The 12,262-nt window shown below is 29.4% G+C and overlaps 1 protein-coding gene across 3 annotated transcripts in view; it reads left to right on the top strand.

Annotated features, from left to right (window-relative positions):
- LOC124950812 (probable G-protein coupled receptor 158) overlaps positions 1-12,262 on the top strand; it is a 94,413-nt gene that overhangs the window by 4,738 nt on the left and 77,413 nt on the right. The gene's annotated exons all lie outside the window — the stretch shown is intronic.

Consider the following 12,262-nt stretch of genomic DNA (forward strand, 5'->3'; position numbering starts at 1 on the left):
GAGATCAATATAAGCGTGCAAGACATTTTTATTTTTTGTGATGGGCTAATTATGAAGCCAATTGAACTGAGAGTAAGTCGTCGATTAACTAATCGATATGCGCAGAATTATTGATATTTCTTAATCTTTAGATTTTCAAAAAAAAAGCTTTGTTGGTTTTTCTTTTTCACATTATATACGATCGATTATTATTGTGCTTGTTTCTTAATTCTTCCTCTTTCAACAAGGAATTAATTTCAGGTAGGGAATTTTCATTTTCCATTTTAATTTTTCCAGATTTTCCAATTCCACGCTTTAGAAAGAGTTCACCGATCTGAAAAATTCTTTACAAACGCGTCTAATTAAGGAGATTTATAAAAACCATCGAAATATTAATAATGCATGACAGATTTAGTTCAAATAAAATCCTATCGCACGTAAGTCGAAAGTACGATGGAGCTTTCGTTTCTTCTTTCAAGTATTATATACTTATTATAATAATTGCTCATTTTAATATGTGAAACAAATACGATAATAAATTACATTAACTTAATATCTATTATAAATTATATCAATTTATTAAATCAATATAATTTATTAAATTAAATTAATTTAATAAATTAATATCTATTATATCATATATATTCAAAGAATATATATTGAGAGCTACATTATTTAATTATCCATATTGCTCAATGAATTATTCATGAAAATAATGGTTTCGCAATCATCGGTTTTACAATCAGTTTCTTATTAGATCTAAGAATTAAAAGTTCTACGGTCAAGAAAGTTTCACAAAGATTTATTCATTCATCAGAACAGAACGTGAAAAAAAAAAAAAATCGTAAATTTTACTGGCATTCCGTATAATCTGATTTATCGACTTCATTTTTGCTTTTGCTATATACACGTCAAACTAAGAAATGAATTCTATTGATTAAATCTTTGTCTTCTATTAAAAGTAACTCTGCCCTTTTGACCTATCAGATACATGATTAATATGAGAGAGAAAGAGATAGAAAGAATCGTAAAAAAGAAATCAATATATAGAAGCTCATCGATTATTATCGAATTAATATCAAATATAATAATATTATACATTTATTCTAACATTTGAGTCCAACAAACGTTTCAATTAATCGTTTAGTAATGGGATTGGTTGTCAGTATCGGTAGCTGTATATTATACGTGAAAATTAAAGGAAAAATTTCTATAATATATACATTGCCTTATATGGCTGATTATTAATATATGCATATTATTACGTAACGATAAATTGAGATAAATATAATGAGCTTTGGATAAATCGATGAAATTTCAAAATTTACGTAGAAATGAGAAATGTATGTTAAATCGACTGCGAGTAATTAAAATGTTTCTCGAAATGATAACGATGTTGTGATTTCAATTGAAGACTTTTCCATATGATCAAAAATTATTATTGTTTTTCATACAATCGAATAAATATACATATTTTTCTTTGCTTGTCATTCGATTAAAAAAAAAAAAAAAAAAAAAAAAAAAAAGAAAAGAAAAAATAATGACGTTTTTTCTTCACGAGAGATATTCAAAGAAGAAAATAATGTAGGTATAGTAAAAAATTTGTAATTTCGAACGAGTAAAAATTTCGAAAATAAATCTAATCAAATCGATCGTTCTTAAAAATCAATCTACACGAAGTTCTTCGATATTCTTTAATTTGAACGATAGGAGAAAATATTCATCGAATGGAAACAAATTAGAATATACAATAAATACTTTCTATTTTCTTTTTTATTATACGAGGACGATCTACTCATCCTGTAGAATTCTTATACGATCTAATCTCTACTTGTTCTAGAGTTTTATTAAAGACTCTTTAATCAATGTTCGATCGGTACAGTAGAAAAGTTTTAGAAAATTAATGCGGTAGATATTAAATGAAGTAAATATCCAGATATTAAGTGAATGAAAGAGGACCGTAAAAATGTTGTAATTAATTTTACGATAGTGAGAAGTGCTCTATGGTTGATTATATAAGAAGTAATCATCCTTCGACGATATCTTTCCTTATCATGGGGCTAATTACAAGTTGGAAAGTTCTAAGCGATGGAAGTAAATTCGTCTCGTCTGCCGAAGTAATCGGCACGCCTTCAACGATCCAAATTGCACTTTCAAACTTGACAATCTCGTGCGCTTGTATATTCTCTCATTCTCTTTTACACTCTTTTACACAGAAGAGAAATGATCAAGAGTCGTATTTTCTTTTTGAATAGTTTATTACATGTTTCTTGAGAGCTTAATTAACGTGTCGATTGAGATATTTCTTTTCGTCAGATTTCAAATGTTTTACTTTGAATTACATAAAATCAAATAAATTTTTAATTTACTGAACTCATGTATTCAAGAACAATTAACTTATTGCATAAGTGATTATTTATATATACGTGATAGAAATGATGGAATGATTGATGGATCATTAATATTTGTTTTTCTCATGGGATATTATTTTCAACGATAAAGATTCCTCTTCCCTATGATGAGAACGAGAAAAATGTATAAACATACATTTTCAACGCTTTTGAACGGCGTACTTTAGCACGTTATCTTTACGGTTTTTATCATTACCAATTTCATTTGCATTTATATCACTCATTTGTTTGCTAAAATAGTGCTGACAAATTAGGTACTAATAACCGTGGTATAATCATTGTTGATCGAATTATTAATTTCATTAAATACCAAGACATTTACGAACGCAATATAAATAATTTTAAATTTCGAGAAAAATTTTCCCATTGCAATTATAATAATTATTAAATTGACCGAATAGATATTATTCTTTTAAAAATTATATTGTTGTGCTTTCAGTTTTATCAATAATAATTTCACTGAACTTATTGACGCGTTATACGAAATAGCATTTACCTACGCGAGATATCTTAAAAATTTCATAAATAATTTTTAGAGGATTACGTACTTTTACATTAATTGCGTTTTGTCTCGTAATTATCTTTGTGCATCATTTTATAGAAATGATGGATTATCCTGTCGGTGGTTTTCAATGGAATCGAGCATTCTCGCGTTGAAAATTTGAATATCTTCAGCTCGTTTTATATATATATATATATATATATATATATATATATATATATATATATATATATGTTTATGTGTGTGTATGTGCGCGTAGACAAACAAGAAGATTATTACGTCTATTATTTAAACGTTGTTCGCGACTGACATTTAAGCCTCTTTTAAGCCCATTTTTATCCCTAAATTTTAATAACTGTATTTCATTTTCAATAGACTCTATTCTCTCCATTATCGTGTAGTCTTTTATTGAATATAATTATTGAATCTTTTTACCGAAACCAATTTCATTTATAAAAGCTTTCGATCTCTACACGCTTTGATGAATAGCTTCAAAGTGGTAACATTTAAAATCGGATATTTCAGTGTAAGCATGCAACGTTAGTATTTTGCGATAAAGAGCATTCGAGAGATCGATGCTGTCTTCATTTTTCAAAATTCTTTTGATATACAATATTACAAAAGAAAACGATAAGAGCAACCAATATTACATCGGTCCTTTATTCTTTACTTCCTTTTCTCGTTTTCTTTTTCTTCTTTTTTTCTTCTTTTGAAAAAAATATGAAAAAAATAGGATAGTAATACAAAGATGGATGTAGAAAAATTGTTACGAGTATATATACGGTATAGTCTCATGGGATGGTAATTACGAGGAAGTTTTAGATACTACAAAAGACTTTATTCCTAAAAGAAATATTAACTATATTCCGTTTTACTGAAGCAAAGTCTTCTTCCAACTAATGATAATCAGCAATATTCAAGTTCTTTTTAATAAACCGATTTTATATATTATAGGTATTAACAAAGTTATAAGGTGTATATATGTATAGAGTCCGTAGATTTCATTCACCACGAGTAAAAGCAAATAAAAGTATCAGATCAAGATTTACTATTTTCGTTCGTTTTTAAGTGAAATATAAATAATAGGAATAATTAATATTTTGAATATGTTCTACGCTATATAAAACACACACACACACACACACACATATATATATATATATATAGACGAAAGGTATATAAAATATACAATACTCATAGGATTCATTTGGTATATGAGTATGGATCAAATTCGTAGAGCTTTTCGTTCATCGTCTATAAAAGAAATAGAATAACTTCAAGCTTTATTAATTGATTCTTCTTTGACATTTGCATATGCTTACATCTAATTATTCAGTCGATTTCATTCTCCGCAAGTAACAACGGATAGGTATTTATATAATTACAATAGTTATAAATATTGTATATAAAAAGAAAATTTTAATTCATCGGGTATTCGTCATTTTCGGCGAGAAAAGATTTTAAGATCAACAATGGCCAATTGAAAAAATTCACGATTATTTAATAACGAGATAAACAACAGGTATTTATAGGATGAGAAAATATCGCGAGTTCGTTATATCTTTTGAAAGTTAACATTGGAATTTATTTTCTTTTTGATTCATACCAATTATGATTTTTATTTACATATTTTTAGTTACATGTCGGAGTCGAGTCGTTAGCTCGAGAAAAGTCGAGACAAGAGTGACGGATTAATTTTCACGGGCGACAAAATATTCCGAGGGTAAATCTCTGTGTTACATTCATATGTTATTGTCGTTTAAATACATATCATGAAAAAGGAACTCATAAATCGCTTAAGCAAATTATTATTCTGGAATTTATTATTTGACAAGATGTTTATAAAATATTAATATCTATTAACAATAATAAAGACAATAATAACAATGGAAAAAATGTAAATTGAGATAGAATTTTATAACATATTATAAATGTTTTGTAATGAAAAAATATTCTACAGTTCATCTTTATTCTCTTTACATTTAATATCCAATTATTATAGTGAGATTAAATTAAATTACTCTTTATAAAATATTTGATAATCATCGTGTGTGTTTTATGAAAGAAAGAAAAAAAGGAAAAAGTTCAAAAACGAAATTTACTAAATTTAATCATTTTATTTTACGTTTTATGCAGCAGAATCAAGAGAAAATTGTTGTATTAGTCATCCAACGAGTACGAAGAACTTACGTAGAAGAAAATATCTTTCTTTAATTGGGTCGCAAAGTTCAGTTTTTATCGGGATTATTAATTAATGAGAAGTTCGATCGGTAAATGGAAGTTTTAAAAATTCAAAAGAGGAAGATGAAGAGAAAGAGTGAATGAAGATCAGAATGGTGAATAGACGACACAAAATGTATTATAGCTCGATTTATAAAGTTCATTTGATTTCGTTATAACTAGTACAGTTACTTCATAGTTACCGCAATATGATAGAAATTCTGAGACACGTAATATACACACACTTCGAATAACTAACTTTAAATTATACGTTGTATAAAAAATAGTTTTATACCGAAGTTAAAAGGTTTTCTAATAAGATTACTCGTGTTGGTCAATACTGTCAAGTAAACAAAGTTACCTCCTTAAATTTTTTAACGATATTCAATTTTTAAATTGAAGAATTAATTTAAAGAAATAAAGTAGAACGCTTTGTTAAATGTTAGATTTAAAATCGATAGAGATGAATATATTTTTACTAAGAATTGAAACTTCTTTCAAATGTTGACCGACATATCTATATACATATAATCGATAAGAATTATCTATTATTTCATTTAAAAAAGCAAACTTGTGACCTTCAAAGCTACGTAACGTTTTCACTTAAGAAAAAAATTTATATGCCTATCTAATGATCCTCTTGAAACTATGCAACTTTTGTATACAACAATTTTTCATAGAACGCATAATTTAAAAGTTATGCAAAGTGAGCCTGTATAACGCTTACAGCCAATAATACCAACGTGTAAGCGACATCGATCACCGAGGACATGCTTTCCGACGTCATGCTTTCCGTCGGACCGCCACGGATTATCGATTGTAAAACTCAAGATGGAAGGAGAGAAATACGCGGATTACTTCCGTGTCGTCGGCTGTTATTCGCCTGGAAATAAAGTACCCGCGAACGATGACTTATCATCCTGGGGCAAAAGCCACGAATGTGCTGGATCGCAGAAAGATTTTCCAATGAGAAAGAGAAATAGATAGATAGATGTTATAGATAGACAGATATATAATATATGTATAGAAAGAAAGAGAGAGAAGATGAGAGATAAACTTTTACAGAGTTTAGATCCAAATCTTTGAATGGTTTGATATTTTTTCATACTTTTTTCTATCGATATCACTCTTAATAGAAATAAGAAGTTGAGGTTCTATCGTTGATACCGTAGATAACCAAGAATTAAAAGTCATTAGAACGAATATTTCGATATAAACTTCATTGCTCTAATAAGGTGATTGATCGATCATTCTCAGGTTATTTTATTACGATTACGTAATGACGTAAATATATTTTTAATTTTGCTAAAAATATTTGGGTCAACAGCGGTTAGGAATGTCAGATATTATCGGCTTATTCGTCTGCTTCGATTTCTTTTGTCTCGCCGAAAGAAGTCCGTCGCTTTGCGTTTGGCATTTCATCGAAAATCCTGACCTGAATTGTGTCTGACTCGAAGAAAACGTATTATTAAAAGTTATCTTTAAATTCTAGCGAATCAAGAAGAAATTTAAGCCCAAGGAAAATCTTTGGGATCGTTTTCGAAATATCTTTCTTCTTTTTTTTTTTTTTTTCTGCGTAATATGCTCGCTCTAACTTAGCTACCTACTAAGACATTGCCTATTGATTTTATAGTCATCCTATGTATACGTCCACGATAACAGGTATAAATAGATAACTAGTTTTATAAAGCTTCTCCCGTCGAAATCTCGTAATATTTTTTTCATTTGATATTACTCAGAAAGATAAAATTTTTTTTTTTTTAAATAAAAAGAACTCTTTAAAAATGTGTACAATAAGGATTAATTGTGATTAAAGTTCTCTGACAAAAATGTGAGGGAAGAAAAAAAGAAAAGAAAAAAACGAGAGATATGGTACAAACAATTTTTCTTAATAATGACAAATAATGAGTACAGCTACGTGTTATTCTTCTATTTTACGCTATTATTAGGAACACCATAATTGCAGATACAATGAAACTTGTGTTTGCCTTAGAGACGCAATATTTCGTACTTAATAAGACAAACATGTCGTGCTTAATAAGACAAATATTTCGTTCTTTAGATCGTTTACTTTTTAGATAACTCGTGTAACCTCGTTTAATCTTTTCATTGTGTAAACCTACGAAATAGTAAAAGCATTACACGAAATGGACCTTTACATTGTTGACATTTCCCTTTTGCTTTCTTTTTTATCCTTTTTCTAGAAACTTAACCATTAAAAGGAATAAGAGAAATTGTAGAGAGAGAGAGAGAGAGAGAGAGAGAGAGAGAGAGAGAGAGAGAGTGTCGTTCGAAATGCACGACTTTTCATAACAATTTCGCAAGGGTTGCGGCTGGTCAGCACTTTGACCGAAATCTAGGGCACACGTGCAAGCACACATTTTTACGATAGGCGGACAGTCTCGCTTGAAAGGACCACTTATCCTTGCCGGCTCTATCGTTCTCTCTTGTTCTTTCGTTCGTTGTAACATTCGCTCTCTTTCTCTCTCTCATTTTTTCTTTTTTTCCCTCTCTTTCACTCTCTAAAGTAACGTTCATCCGACTGCAAATTCGAACGCGAAATACGGCCTCTCAACGGCCTCTCGACAACGATAAACCCTTTTTTTCATCCTCATGCTTGATTTTATCGTTTCTCACGAATACTCGTGAGAACCGTTGCTTTTTCAATCCTCTTCCAAAAGGCAGCCTCATTCGTCTTATTTCTTCTGTCGTATTTCCACGATTCGCATTGTGCGCCAAATTCCACCACGGGCTATTCGTTGCTCTTTTAAAACTCACACGAGAAATCGTCCGACATCAAGACGAGAATATTTTTCTCTATCGATCGACCTTACATTCTCGAGTATTTTCTTGAAATGTTTCCTTTCGTGTTCCTGTAAAACGTTCAAAGCTCGCGAGTCATGTGTTTTCGTGATATTCGGCAAAGGGTAACTATCATTGCAATGAGCTACGATTGAAGAAAAAGAGAACACTGAAAAAATGCTTTAATCGATCTCCTTTTTTTTGTTCGATACATTTTTAACGAATTTCTTCTCCCAGAATTTTTATAAGTTACATTTATGATCGTTTTTATATTACATATGTAATTAGATTTATGCATATTAGATTTATAATCAGAGAAGTTTTTAAGGTTTTATCAAAACTTCAGCTTATCTTATACATTTGTATATAAATAAAAATAAATATAACATATATATATATATATATATATATATATATATATAGATATTTCAAAATTAACAATAAGAAGAATAACGATTAAATTCGATATTTTTTCATCTGAAAGTTTACCGCACGAATAATGCAGATAATTAGCTCGAAAAGTTGCATTGGATGCTTTTTAATAACAGGATATAGTAACACCGTGTTCTCAATTAGATGGAATATGAAAAGTATAGGTATACATGTGCATATACTAGCCAAAGTTTTCCCTGAGAAACTGGCTCTTTAACTGGCATCTATTTTTCAACTTAATTGCTATGAATACTGTTACACTTCATCTCCGTATTTTTTCTTCCCGTTTACGTCCCGTTAGAAGAGATGAAACTTTCAAGATTCCTTCCATCATCCTCGTATTTCTTTCTTTTGATGCAAAGTATTTCAACGAATAGATAGACATAAATAGATAGATAAGATATATCATAATAGATAATAGTAGAGTATATATTATAATAGCTAAGAGTAAGAAAGAGAGAGAGAGAGAGAGAAAGAAGCAATGACTCGTTAGAAAATATATACAATTTTGTAAAAATGTTCGTCTCAAGGTGAGTTGTGTTCTACGTCCTTTGAAAATTCTTTTTATACATTCGCATGATTGCTCAGCTATTTTTCACTTCTTTTTCCATCTCTTATTTCTTACACCATATTCCAACATGATTATCTTCATGCAAGAAAGAAAGAACGCCTTCTCGTACGATGGTCTTTCATCAAAATTTTTTTCATTTCATTTTTTAAATTTTTTAAAATAATTTTCTACATGTAAGGATATGAGAAATAATAATAATTATATATATATATATTTTTTTTTGAGATAATATTTTGTTGTATTGGCGAATACCATTACTTAAATGAATTTTCTTTCCTCTCTCTCTCTCTCTCTCTCTCTCTCTCTCTCTCTCTCTCTTTCTCTCTTTCTCGCTTTCTCGCTTTCGGTTTTTCTCTTTCATTTTCTCTCATCGAACCTAATAAAAGAATCTTTCTCGATAGAATTCTTATTTGCATTCCTACGTGACTTCACTTCATATTCTTCCTTTTATACTTCTTTGTACTCATTTTACAGATAATAATCTTTGTTCATTTTTTCGTTGTACGTATTTTTAATAAATTCCTTGCAAATGAATTTCTTAAAACAGCAGCTTATTTTCTTCGTCAGTATGCTAACGAGCAAATATTATTTTCTCCAATTTTCAGATTGACATATTCTCGTGGAAATAGAATATCCTTTTCTTGGTATATTCTGTTTCAGAAAAAAAATAAAAAAACGTAGAATATTCTGTAAGAAAAAAAAAAAAAAGAACAAAAAAAAAAGACAAATAATAAAAAATATAAATAAAAAGATAGAAAATAAGAAAAAAAAAAAAATTAAAAAAATTAAAACAAAAAGTAAAGAAAATTAATGATAATAACAGTAGTAGCAGAATGGCAGCAGCAGCACCAGTAGAATAACAGTAGTAACGGGATCCTCATTATAGTTACTCGTAATTAAGGAAGCTCTATAATAAAAGAAGAAGTCTGCGTGTGTGCACTTTATTGTCCTATTATTAAAAATTTGTTACTCTGATAGGGACTATCAGGATAGATAGACGAAGAGAAAAAAGAGAGAGAGAGAGAGAGAGAGCAATGAGTTGTCGTATCATAGAAAGTTACGGTTGAGAAACTTTCCTCCGATTTTATGGATCATTACGTGCGTTCATTCTTAATGGCGTAAAGAGCGTTAAAAAGCAATAATCACTGGGTTAATGGTTTGGCGGAGCGTAACACGCGACTATTAAGGCGACAACGTTCGAAGTCGCTTTTAAAGCAAAATCGTTACGATCGATCTAGAAAGAATTTCTCATATTTTAATTAATTTTTATTGATCGAAGCGATTTAGTAATTGAAATGACGGTAAAAAAAAAAGAAAAGAAAAGAAAGAAAAAAGAGAGAGAGAGAGAGAGAGAGAGAGAGAAGAAATGAAGGAACATAGAATTCTTCACTTCCAATTCACCATGGTGTAACGTGGATGGACGTCTCATTTACTCTCGTGTTAAGAGGAACTAATTTTCTCACTGAAAGCTAGTATACGCTCTAACACACGCTCCAACGAGCAAAAGAGGCAGAAGAAAGAAAAGAAAGAGGAGAAAGAAGAGTAGAAAGAGAAGAAAGAAAGATGGTTGCATGGCGTGGCAAAAAAAAATAAAGATAACAAAAGATAAAGGAAAGAAGAATGTGTCCAGATAGAAATAAGAAAATTAAGGATACCCTTTTAGAAATCCAAGTCACGAAATAATTCTGACGCCCCTTTTTTTCCTGGATGAAGATTGACTCTAAATTTGTTCTCGGAAGAAAAGAAATATCTGGTGTTTATCATATGCCTTTTTCCATTCTTTTTTTTTTTTTTATTCTGTTTGTAAATTTCTATTTCCAAGAAAATGGATAGAAAGATAGCTATATTTATAGATAGATAGATAGATAGATAGATAGATAGAGAGAGAGAGAGAGAGAGAGAGAGAGAGAGAAAAGAACATTGGGAAAGGTTAAAAATATCAGCATACAATTGTTAATGAATAAAGAAAAAATATTAATAAATATTTTAATTATTAATAAATAAAGAAAAAAAAAATGTGCACGTGCTTACGTATGTATGTATAAAATGATATACATTTACACGTAAAACCTTCTACGTGTCCAACGAAATACTCTCAAACTTTACTTGTTTGCTCTCCTCTTCTCGTGACTATTTGGCAAGCTTCCAGTTCTCATTTCTAGCCGGCCGTGAGCGTGACTTCAAATTTACCACGAATTTCAGTACCGTCGCTAGACTTTTCTAACACGCAAAGTGACCTACCGTCCGGTTATGTTTCTTTCTTTCTTTCTATCTTTTTGCAATTTTTATCCAAATCGAGACTCTTCTATATCTATCGAGAGTTAGACGAAAGTTTATATTACCTTCGATATAAGAGTATACCTTTCTTCACTTTCAACTTACTTTCTCGTACTATTCTTGCTTTGAATATTGACTATTCTTTTTTCTTTATATATATATATATATATATATATATATATATATATATATATATATATATATCTTTTTCTTCGTTAACTATTCGACTTTTCATACCTGACGTTTTTTTTTTTTATAAAATAATCGTCTTATATATGGCGTTGACGGCGATCATAATTCTCTTCTTTCATTCAATTACACTACCCATAGCGTTCGTTACATTCAATTCTCAAATATAATTATGTTTCGTAAAGAATATCGCCTGCATTCATTATTTTTATATTAAAGTGGCAGTAGTAAAGAAGGAGCAGGAAGAGAAAGAGAAATAGAGAGAGACAGAGAGAGAAAAGAGAGAGAGAGAGAGAGAGAGAGAGAGAAAGAGAAAAAGTATGAAATTAGAAGGACAGCTTCAGTTTATACGAATTCATTTGAATATTTTCGAATGAAGAGGCAATAAAAATGAAATTTTTGAAGAAGCTTTCTTATACTCTTCATTACGTAATGATATATTTTTACTTTATATATGAAATAAAATTAAAATTATTTATACGATGTGCAATATTAAACGACGAAATAGTTACATTGTAGTAAGTTAAGACGTATCTATAAAAGCGATAGAAAAGGAATGGTCGATCGAGCTTTACGAGAAACTTTTAATTGTCGATGCGATTGAAATCACGAGCATCCTACAAATCCAATTTGTCCGTTTTCAGTTATCTCAAATTAAATTGAATTACTTCTTCTTTTTCTTTTTTTTTTGTTTTTTTTTTTTTCTTTTCTTCTTCTTACAATCACCAACTTTTCCATCTTTTAATTACTTTAAAATCGTATCTAAATAAATTTCTATTATTTCTTTTATTTTTGCCATATCGTTCGAGATGATGAAATGAGGATCGATAAATTTGCAGTAAACATATTTTTTGATTCTATTGATGAAACGAACACGAT

This window comes from Vespa velutina, chromosome 8, assembly GCF_912470025.1.
Source record: "Vespa velutina chromosome 8, iVesVel2.1, whole genome shotgun sequence".
NCBI classification, from domain to species: domain Eukaryota; kingdom Metazoa; phylum Arthropoda; class Insecta; order Hymenoptera; family Vespidae; genus Vespa; species Vespa velutina.